The sequence below is a fragment of the Battus philenor genome, unplaced genomic scaffold (genome assembly GCF_028537555.1).
Source record: "Battus philenor isolate CCGP_79_NKW_IND1 unplaced genomic scaffold, ilBatPhil1.0.hap1 SCAF_2, whole genome shotgun sequence".
NCBI lineage: Eukaryota > Metazoa > Arthropoda > Insecta > Lepidoptera > Papilionidae > Battus > Battus philenor.
Window position 1 is genome coordinate 336,476 of NW_027181682.1, and position 12,449 is coordinate 348,924.

The window sequence follows — 12,449 nt, forward strand, 5'->3', positions numbered from 1 at the left end:
TAGATTTAATAAAATTACTAACTGCTTTTAAGAAGTAAAAATTAAGAATTGAAAGGCTTCCTTTATTTCTCACATCACATAATGAACAAGCGTGAAACGTGAAACCTTTAGGAACTGCCTTATCATCTAATAATCACTACACGTGTAACGAAATTGTTTACGCTCATTAATCTCTTGAAAAATGAACGTGTTATTTTTTTCATCTTTAACAATATACATCATAAATGTTTGTTGTAAAAGGAAACAGCTAACGAGGCGTTCGTGTGAATATCATTTGAAGCGCAAATGGCGTCTCTTGAGCACATCCGGCGCGTCCGTATCGACTTGCAGTTAATTATCTGCGCTCAGTCAAGTAAAAGTTAAGCAGGAACTAATTTATTATGAAAAGAGATGCGTTACTAATTTGGGTAACTTGGTAACTAAAAGGTAAATATCAATATATTTACCTTACATAATGATATCGGAGATCAGAGAAGTGAAATAAGAGGCGGACGATAATTATAATAATTATAAGAAAGCCGTATGCGTTAAATATGCCAAGCCAATCGGACAGAGGTGACAGTTGACGTTTACTGTCGAAAGTCAATTTGACACGTGAACTATCATCATTATTACCTTGATCATTTCAGTCGTAAAGTTTATATGAAATAATTTTTATCTTTCAAAGAAACATTTTGATGACTCCAAACAAAATCTCTTTCGCACTCATATAGCGTTTAAATAAATATTAATTGTATTTTGGTCTCTTTCTATCTTTGTAATAAAATTACTTTAATTTTTGAAAATGTAAAACTAAGGTGATAAATGCGAAAAGGTGCATAGCACAAAGATGTTACCGCTCTGTTGCACACTATGTTTAAGACATTTAAATATTAATTAAACACTAAATTTCTAACTCGATTATTTTGTGCGAAATTAAGTTAATAATTTCTACCGCGTTTTCGTAAAACTACTTGACGTGATAGAGAAGATAAAACAAAGCTACTAATCGAACTAACATAAATAAATTCAATATTAAAAGTACATATAAAAGTAAACTACTGAAAAAACAAATGCACCATTGCGTGAGTAAAATGTACGTCTTTCCATTTTCAATACTTCAAGTATTTTACTATTAGGTAAACTCTTATTTACTACAAATGCGTATATATGTTCTTTAAAACAATGAACCGGCGACATATTAAAAAATTATTAATTGTGTACGAAAAATATATTATTGTTATATGTATTATAGAAAGTACATAATTTTTATTAGACATTCTCCTAATTATTTAACTAGTTAAACATAATATTAATTTACAATTTACATACATATCCACGTAATGTTTTTTTTAAAATACCTTTTGAAATTATTTCGATGTATACTTGTATAATAATAAATGGTAATTTATAGTATACATATAGATAAATATTTATTCGTAATACTTTTAGTTATATAAGTTGTAAATTTGAAAAGAATCTTTAGACGATTTAATTTATATATAGTTATAGAAACTCCATATTGTACATATAATTATAGAAGTGTAGTATATCATTAACAGCCATGTGATCTAAACAAGTTCATTAGTAGTTGTTTTACAAAAAAGCTATTGCAGCAAATTAAGAGATATTATTATGTTAAAGAAAAATGTCAATTATTGCTTCAGTTAATAAATAAGGTTGTACACACACAAAACTCGAACGGTTTCAAGAACTACAAGTGATTTGACCATCTCTCTGAGCTATCAAATAAACCAAAGTAACAATCCGCCACAAAGAGAAGCACAAAAGTACAAGTTAAAAAATAAAAATAAGATTCATTCATTTTTACAAACACCAACAGCCTTTATCGTCCTTTTTAGTTTTTCAGAAAAAGCCTTCACGTTTTTGATCACATATTTAAATTATTATTATTTCTACATTTCATTCAATCTGTGCAGATAATTAGATTTATTATCTATATTTACGTAGCATTAATTCGATTATTTAATACTCTGTCGATGGTACTTTTGGAAGCTTTACAAAGAACACATTTAATGTTATAATATTATTAGGATGTACACGTAAATGAGTGTTGGAAATTTCGTCTCCATCATTACACTATAAAAACATAAAACCGGTCTCTATGCCGTAGAGTTAACCAGCAAAACCTACACCGCTCCAACATACAGCTGCTACGACAATAATTGCTTCCACTTTGTTAACTTCGTAGCACTTCTCGTAGCATCTACGAAATCTACATTTTATCGGTTTATGCACAGTTAAGAATTTTAAAGTATAGGGTTAAGTAATTAGATGTTACTTCTAATTCAATCGATTTATTAATTTACTTATTTTTTAATTTTTATTTCAAACAAGTATTCATTTTATATATTATATAATAGGAGTAATATAATACGTAGACCCTATTTTTCACTTTTTAAATATTATTGATAAAAATTCATTAGCACCTCTTACAATTTCAAAATGAGATTTTTTTACTTTGAATTGTTTTATCTATGTTTTTTTAAGTTTGTACCAACAGTTTTACGTAATTTCGTATGTTAATAGATTTTAGGAGGGCTATTTAGTTATAAGATCATATACATATATTACATTATTAACACGGGAAGTTAACCAATAGAATTAAGCACATGATAATTCCGAGGACTGTAAATATTATTCTTATAGCCCGGATTTAGTATAGGTTAGATATAGATTTGGGCAATCTACTGCCAACTTTCAATTATATTAATTTTTGTCACTTTTTGGATCACCGTATCTCTGAAACAAACAATAACAAACTGATAAAATTGGACCAACTTCTTTTCACCTTTTTGTGTTAGCTATACATTTTTTTCCTCGAATTTACGTACATCGACAAAAGTGCACGATCAAATTCTAGATAAAACACTCAATTATGATAAATTACAGGCATCACTTATGCATTTGGCAATGTTTCCTTGTAATTTTGATTTTTAATTTTATTTATTTTAACTTTCCCACTTTTAAATCATGCATGTGTTTAGTTCGAGTTGCCTGAATAAATACATACATATTATACAATGTGTTTCAATCATTAAATTTCATTATTATTATTTTATATTTCTGTACAACGTAAATTGATTGAGTGTAAATATTGAACCTGACTCGAAAAATATAAAATTAAGGTAAACAAGTTAGAAAGTTAAAAATTAATTCGTTGAACAGTGAGGTAGCGTTAGTGTGTTATTTTTTTAAAATACTTGAAATTGTTGCTAATTAAACCATCGTTTGTACACTTAAACAAATTCAATTTTTCTTTATGTTTCACAACGTTTATTCTCTTCATTCATTATTCCTTTATGGCAATGTTTATTTCAGTTCTATTTCTGCATTTCTATTCATATTTTAAAAGTTTCGTTATAATAATTTTGTACTAACTCTACCATTATTTATAACAAAAACATTATTCTTCTAAATAAGCTATAATACTTATTTTTAAAGACACTCGATTTTATTTTCCGTTTATTCAACTGAAACTCTTCTTTTATAATGTTCTATTCTATTTCAGCAAATCATTTGAATGTTTTTAACATCTATCTAGGTCAATATAACAAAGGCACACGTTAAAAGTTTGCTCGAATTTTATTTTTGAGTTTTGATTTTTATTTGTAATAGTCATTGAATTGTTTATGACTCAATCAAGATACAATTTGTATTAATTTACCATTGCCAAGACGATTGACATATTCAATTGACAATGAACAGACCACAAATCAAAAAACAAAAAAATACAAAATCTTGTTAAGGCCGTTGGAAGACGCTGGGAGAAGGCCGCTTCCGGTCGATGTTATTGGAAATCTAAAAGACGGCCTATGCCCAGAACTGTGCGTCGCACGGCTGAGATCAGGACGAGAAGCTTGCCGAAGAAGGAAGCCATGAGAAGAATACGGGAAGATCCAAATGCCGATAGCCGCCCACCGCAATCTGAATTGCAAACTGAATTTCAGTATTTAATTAGGTATGAATATAATCAGTACTGTGTCCAAGCTTCTGCTCCGAAATCTTATCTCTTTGTATTTTTGCCACTGTTACCACTTATAGCCAAAGTATTCCGAGATAACGGATAACTAAAATTATATCAGCAGAGAGTTTCGTCCGGATCTTGAGTTCAAGACATCGATGGAAAATATTGTCCTCGGAGTCCATGGTACTTGTCCCCGATGTGACACCTACCAGCCCCGGGGTGAATGTTTAGAGAGTTGGAGTAGAAAATGGTGTATCCTCTTTCAGCATCCGAATCACTAGTCGCGGGCAAGCTGGCAATGTAACCTCCTCCTTTCTTTTTTTATTATTATTTTATCCATTTTACGTGGACAGAAAGTCAACAATTGTAGACTCTTCTGCGACAAATTCGTCGTAGACGCGCTGCCGTTGCATTCGAGATGCAACTTCTTTTTGTCGCGAAGAAGAAGAACGGCGCATAAAAATACCGATTTCATCTTCCGTAGAGAGGAGGACTTCTTGTCTATGTCATAGCAGAACAAGAGAGTTAAAGAAAATGACGGAAAATAAGAAGTATGCTAAAGAGATAATAGACTGTAGGATCGATATATGGTTTCAACATTGTCGTAGACTTTTCATTTTAGAATACTGTAATAAAAATTGTCTTAAAACAGCATATAAAGACATACTTATTTTTGTATACATACAAATTTATTGCAAAATTATTGCATTAACGACAATAATTTCTGTTTTGAAAAATAGTACAATTTAATGAACTCGGCGTAGTCGATATCGTAGCGTGCAAATTATTTCCGGCAACGCACCTGAGCTTTGTAAAGCAGTCACTCATACGCACTCGCCGCTCAATGGAACCGATATTAAAATAGTTGCTGCCCAAAGGGTTGCAGCCCCGTGTATTTCCCGGTATAATTAAGTTTTATTTTTGCCGCTAACAAGATGTTGATAACGAAATTACGAACAGAGAGGCAGGGTGGCGGGTCGGCCATGTACATTGAAATGGACGCGTCTGAAATTCGATACGCCGTACGTAGTTACCAACGGCCTGTAAAAGTTATGTAATCAGAAAAGCATCTTCTAAAATAGTCTCATTTGAAAAACGACATAAATTAAGGTACTAGAACAATGTGCACATTCATTTAAAACTTCTTTATTTATTATCTTAACTCAATAGTATATTTTCACTCTTGAAATGTGCGTAAGCGCCAGAAAAATTGGCAGCAAAAGCTGAACGCCTTACATTTTTCTATTTAATGAAAACTGAATGTAATACGAATACTAATAAGTACTGAAAACGTAAAGAACTCATTTGTTTATAATACAGCACATAATAAATAAATGCATTATAATAAATAAAAAATATATTTATTTTAATGATTTCGTTAGCTTTTCAAATTCAGTCACTTTACACACGAAACCTTATTTGGTACCTCTCAGGTATAATGTTTGGCAAGTCATAGCCAATGAACATTTGCATATAAAGTTCATATAAATAAATAAATAGCTGGAAGTTTATTAGCTATATTATCTACAAGACATCGAGAATTATGACCTCGCGCGTCGGGGCGTTAACAACTGAATTTGGTGCTTCAATGCTCGAATAAAATATGTGTCAACTTAGAGGTGTTTAACAACTGCGACGATTGTCTATGGCTTACAATATACGAATACCGGAATCCCGGACGATTTTTGTCCGGTATTAAAAACGGTATTTATGCAAAAACACCGGTATTTCGGTATTACGTTCGTTGATAAAATTTAATTTATGCACAATATAAATCTAGTTTAAAATAAAATTAATAAGTACAAGATTTTTTATTGCAGGCATAAAAACAATGTGACTGTGTTAGAATGTATATCAGGCACATTTATTGCACACGCCGAGCCGATGAGTCGAGCAGCTAATGGCGCCGTCGGGAAGCGGCGCTGTCGGCGATGTAAAGCAATTGTTCATGTTCCACGTCCACCGCCCAGTGAGTGGGTCTCCTTTATACAAATAAATAAACTAGAGCAGTCATTACAACAACTGAGCTAAGTGACAATATAACTAGTAAAATTTATATTCATTATATCGCTTCTAACACCGGTATTCCGATAATTCAAATTTCGAACATCGAATAACGGTATTCAGATTTCAGCTCGGTACTGTAAGCCTGCGCTAGTGCGTCGTTCATTTTGAATAATTCAGTTGTGGGCGTACGGTTTTAGTTTCTATCGCAAACTGATGCTACCGTATTACCATATGCTCGATTTACTCGGCAATTAACAAAACGGGATGAATGAAAGACAAGCGTTCATGTATTTTGTTGTAAGTGTTCGTAAGCAGTTGGCCAGAGGAGATCTACACTCAAAGCCTACCTTGTATAGATATCTAGCATATGCTACGAGAGTGAAGGCTAACATAAAGTCTTTGTTAAATTTTATAGAATTTTATGTCCTGATAGAGGTTATACAAATTTATCGTTGCGTTTTGAGAATATAATACATTGTTGGAATCAGTCAATGTTGGTACTCCTTAATTTAAATCAATAAAACCAAAGGGCTTTATTAATCGCATTTAAATATACACGTATTTACAAAATTAATTAGAAATAAAATTAAGCGAATTCCACTACATTACAAAACTATGATAAATAAATTTCAAAAATGATTTGGCTCAGAGTAAATAATTAATTCTCACATTCCATAAAATTGGGGTTCTGCGCTATCTTTTAGTAATTACTTTGAGCATGTTGTCTTGTTGACATTTACATACACCGCGAGTTTGCGGAGACAAGGCACAGATGGCGCTAAGCCGGAGCCTGGTCTTAGTATCAATGTTCGAGGCCTCCCCCGGAAGCCCTGGCTCAAGCCATTATATACAAATTTGTTAGCTCTTTTATCGGCGGACATTCCATAGAGTGAAAAGGCGTAAGGACGCCTGGAATAGAGCGTGGACATGGACAAGGGGACAGTTTTCGCTAAGCATTACGACTCAAGGGCCGAATTTCGACTTGGTCATTTGCTATCGCCTAAAGCAAATGTTTGCAGTAATGGAAATCGCTATCAGCAGTTTTTTGGGAGCTTAATGTATTTATTTGTGTTTACTTGCAAAGATAGCTTATGCAGCATCACATTCAAGTCAGTTCAATAATTGTAGTACTGAAAAATAATTCCAAACAGATTTTAAGATATTTGAAAAAGACAAAATATTATTTAGTTTTGAAATATTGTAGCAATAATACAAAGGTTTATATTGATGAAGACTATCGAGTAAGCCAGAGTTCCCCAAACTTTTTAGTGTCGTAGACCCCTTGCCATGTTTTTCCGTGTCGGGTAGACCCCCTACTTACCTGATATTGATTTCCTGTAAATTTGTAACTGTAGTGAAGTGTAATATTAAAAAATTAAAGTAAAACACGTGTTCATTTATACATTTGTGTGATATACTGTTTTTCTTTTTTAAATATTTTCTTAGCCCTTTCCTTTCCAAGATTCAGGAAACGAATAAACGTATTTGTCCCACATTGGTATTTATAGAGTGACGAATTGAACAAGTGAGTGCAAGGTAAAGAAGCTCTAAGACTGCGACTCTCAGTCAAGACAAGTTAGACAAGTTCAAAATGTACTGCGACCACAAAGCGAATGCCAACATCCTACAACTTACACAATTTTATAAACATATATTATACTTTTTTACTTTATAGGTACTTTTCTAAATGATGTAAATATTTTGATATTATAAGATAGTATGATATAAGTAAAAAGGTACTATCAGTGTATGTGTTGAGATCCACTATCGTGGACCCCCATTTTCATTTCATGGACCCCCAAATTTTTTTCCGCTCGCGTAGACCCCTTGCAGATTGTCATAGACCCCTGGGGGTCGCTATAGACCACTTTGGAAATCACTAGTGTGAGCAATAGCTTACATTTAAATGAATTAGCAGCTGAACAAATTATTTACCCACATTTAAAGGTAATACTTTTTAACATTTGATTTTTGTATCATATTGCACACCGCTTGATAGTATAATATAGGGTTATGGATTATGTGTTAAATCTCTCAAATATGTGAATTTATATGTCATTTGGCAAAAATTTATGTTTTGTACATTTAACCCTAAAATCAACAGTTTCAGACTTGATGAAGATAAAATAGAGAGAAAAAGCATTGTAAGTAATTAGATTACAACAATACAAATTAAATTGAATCATTGTTTGCTGTCTAACTCTGCAGTTGGCTTAGACAAAACTAATGTTATTTAGTATCGCGTCATAATACCGTGTCGTCTTTTGTCTTTTGTAGAAGAATTTTGCAGATGTAGCTATCCAGAAGTAAAGATAAGCTTGTTAAGTTTAGTGTAGAAAATATGATGATGTTACATGGTTTGTATATAAATGACAATCTGTTCTAAGTGCGCAGGATAACAATAAATTTAAGGAAAATAGCAATTTACTCTAAGTTAGCGCTAGTATTGATGGAAATAAGTAGAAGCTTATAACAAGCCTGTCCCTAGGCTTCATAAAACAAGTAACACAACATTTCCTTGTAATGTCTCTGAATTATCATAAAATAGATTTAAACAAAAACTTTCCACTCTGTGCAAAAATCAATGGCTTCAGAAATATTCAGGTTATGGAACTTAACTAAATTTGCAGTTTTACATATTAAAATTAGTTTATGTTAACAAGCTGTCTTCCAGTTGGCCCCGCCAAAATTGACTGGCCTCTTACATTCCAATAGAAAAAACAAATTAATGTAACTCATTTCAGAATATTCACCACACAGTGATTGGTAACAGGCGTGTAAGCTTTTTACGCCTGTAACCGATCTCTCTGCGTATGTATTGTCATCTTAATAATACAAAAGTACGTTGACACTACTGACGATTTAAAAAATTAATTTGTAGCAATGACACTGACACCGGGACCAAGAACCTCGAAGCCGACAAAACCATTGGTCAAAGTTAAAAATTGTATTAGCACATACGCGACTAATGTTTATTCGTATATGAATGTATAAAGATGTACAGTAAAAGTAAATAGTGGTTAGTGGTTGGTCGGGCGATATGCATTTGTTGATATATAACGCAGCGATCAATAAAGAATATCAATTGCTTTTTAAAATGTGAATTCTTGTTTTATTCTTCCGTATCAATTTCATTTCCTTCAAAGTAATCACCGTCCGATAAAATGCACTTTTGCTAAATTCTAAGTTCTGGAGTTAGTTGGAATAGTTTTATTCCTACACAGCCTTTAAGACCTCATCGGATAGCACTGACTGCTCGCGGGACCTCTACGTAGAAGCTGAACTTCTGTTGAAGGAGCACTTCATAACAAAGACGTTCTCTGTTTATATGTTTATTAATAAGTCTACATTTATCGGGGTCTTTCCCTCATCATCTTAGCAAAAGGACAGCCACTGCTGGGCGTAGGATTGCCCTTAGATTTTTATATATCTCTTCACATTGTGAGTGGATCGTCCTGCGCAGGCCTGCCAATCCGTGGTGTTCACTCTAGATCCTTAAAGTTCCAACGGCAGCTGTCCTGCGCGCTATAAGGCCTGCTTAACATTGCTCGTCTGAATATCTTCATTGATATATAAAATGTATTTTTTAAAAGCCGCGATTACACTATACACATGTGTAAGAATATAAAGTAGAACAACGGAGTAGAGAAAATTTACAAAAAAAAAAAAACAATAGTTAAAATCACGACACGACAAAGAAGAATGTAAAACATGCTAGAAAGAGCAACAATCAACGAATTGTAAAAAACTCTGTACCTCCCAAGATAAGGGATGAATGAGAGATCCTAAATAACGACGGGAATTTAAAAAAAAACACTACCCACACTCTACACGATACGTTCCACAACACCAATCGTTAAAAATGACCAAGTTATGAAAGATCAACATACCTTGACAAATTTAACGAATGGGCCTCGGATGTAAGCGGTAGCTGTTGTCCGCTACTCGCAGCACACTGCCCACAGTCCATTTCTTGCTGTCGTCGATATGTTCCGTAGCACTATTCGTTAAAAATGACCAAGTTATGAAAGATCAACATACCTTGACAAATTTAACGAATGGGCCTCGGACGTAAGCGGTATCTGTTGTCCGCTGCTCGCACCACACTACCCACAGTCCATTTCTTGCTGTCGTCGATATGTTCCGTAGCACTATTCGTTAAAAATGACCAAGTTATGAAAGATCAACATACCTTGACAAATTTAACGAATGGGCCTCGGACGTAAGCGGTATCTGTTGTCCGCTGCTCGCACCACACTACCCACAGTCCATTTCTTGCTGTCGTCGATATGTTCCGTAGCACTATTCGTTAAAAATGACCAAGTTATGAAAGATCAACATACCTTGACCAATTTAACGAATGGGCCTCGGACGTAAGCGGTATCTGTTGTCTGCTGCTCGCACCACACTACCCACAGTCCATTTCTTGCTGTCGTCGATATGTTCCGTAGCACTATTCGTTAAAAATGACCAAGTTATGAAAGATCAACATACCTTGACAAATTTAACGAATGGGCCTCGGACGTAAGCGGTATCTGTTGTCCGCTGCTCGCACCACACTACCCACAGTCCATTTCTTGCTGTCGTCGATATGTTCCGTAGCACTATTCGTTAAAAATGAGCATGGTATGAAAGATCAACATACCTTGACAAATTTAACGAATGGGCCTCGGACGTAAGCGGTATCTGTTGTCTGCTGCTCGCACCACACTACCCACAGTCCATTTCTTGCTGTCGTCGATATGTTCCGTAGCACTATTCGTTAAAAATGACCAAGTTATGAAAGATCAACATACCTTGACAAATTTAACGAATGGGCCTCGGACGTAAGCGGTATCTGTTGTCTGCTGCTCGCAGCACACTGCCCACAGTCCATTTCTTGCTGTCGTCGATATGTTCCGTAGCACTATTCGTTAAAAATGAGCATGGTATGAAAGATCAACATACCTTGACAAATTTAACGAATGGGCCTCGGACGTAAGCGGTATCTGTTGTCTGCTGCTCGCACCACACTACCCACAGTCCATTTCTTGCTGTCGTCGATATGTTCCGTAGCACTATTCGTTAAAAATGACCAAGTTATGAAAGATCAACATACCTTGACAAATTTAACGAATGGGCCTCGGACGTAAGCGGTATCTGTTGTCTGCTGCTCGCAGCACACTGCCCACAGTCCATTTCTTGCTGTCGTCGATATGTTCCGTAGCACTATTCGTTAAAAATGACCAAGTTATGAAAGATCAACATACCTTGACAAATTTAACGAATGGGCCTCGGACGTAAGCGGTATCTGTTGTCTGCTGCTCGCAGCACACTGCCCACAGTCCATTTCTTGCTGTCGTCGATATGTTCCGTAGCACTATTCGTTAAAAATGAGCATGGTATGAAAGATCAACATACCTTGACAAATTTAACGAATGGGCCTCGGACGTAAGCGGTATCTGTTGTCTGCTGCTCGCAGCACACTACCCACAGTCCATTTCTTGCTGTCGTCGATATGTTCCGTAGCACTATTCGTTAAAAATGAGCATGGTATGAAAGATCAACATACCTTGACAAATTTAACGAATGGGCCTCGGACGTAAGCGGTATCTGTTGTCTGCTGCTCGCAGCACACTGCCCACAGTCCATTTCTTGCTGTCGTCGATATGTTCCGTAGCACTATTCGTTAAAAATGAGCATGGTATGAAAGATCAACATACCTTGACAAATTTAACGAATGGGCCTCGGACGTAAGCGGTAGCTGTTGTCCGCTACTCGCAGCACACTGCCCACAGTCCATTTCTTGCTGTCGTCGATATGTTCCGTAGCACTATTCGTTAAAAATGACCAAGTTATGAAAGATCAACATACCTTGACAAATTTAACGAATGGGCCTCGGACGTAAGCGGTATCTGTTGTCCGCTGCTCGCACCACACTACCCACAGTCCATTTCTTGCTGTCGTCGATATGTTCCGTAGCACTATTCGTTAAAAATGACCAAGTTATGAAAGATCAACATACCTTGACAAATTTAACGAATGGGCCTCGGACGTAAGCGGTATCTGTTGTCTGCTGCTCGCAGCACACTGCCCACAGTCCATTTCTTGCTGTCGTCGATATGTTCCGTAGCACTATTCGTTAAAAATGAGCATGGTATGAAAGATCAACATACCTTGACAAATTTAACGAATGGGCCTCGGACGTAAGCGGTATCTGTTGTCCGCTGCTCGCAGCACACTACCCACAGTCCATTTCTTGCTGTCGTCGATATGTTCCGTAGCACTATTCGTTAAAAATGACCAAGTTATGAAAGATCAACATACCTTGACAAATTTAACGAATGGGCTTTGGACGTAAGCGGTATCTGTTGTCTGCTGCTCGCAGCACACTGCCCACAGTCCATTTCTTGCTGTCGTCGATATGTTCCGTAGCACTATTCGTTAAAAATGAGCATGGTATGAAAGATCAACATACCTTGACAAATTTAACGAA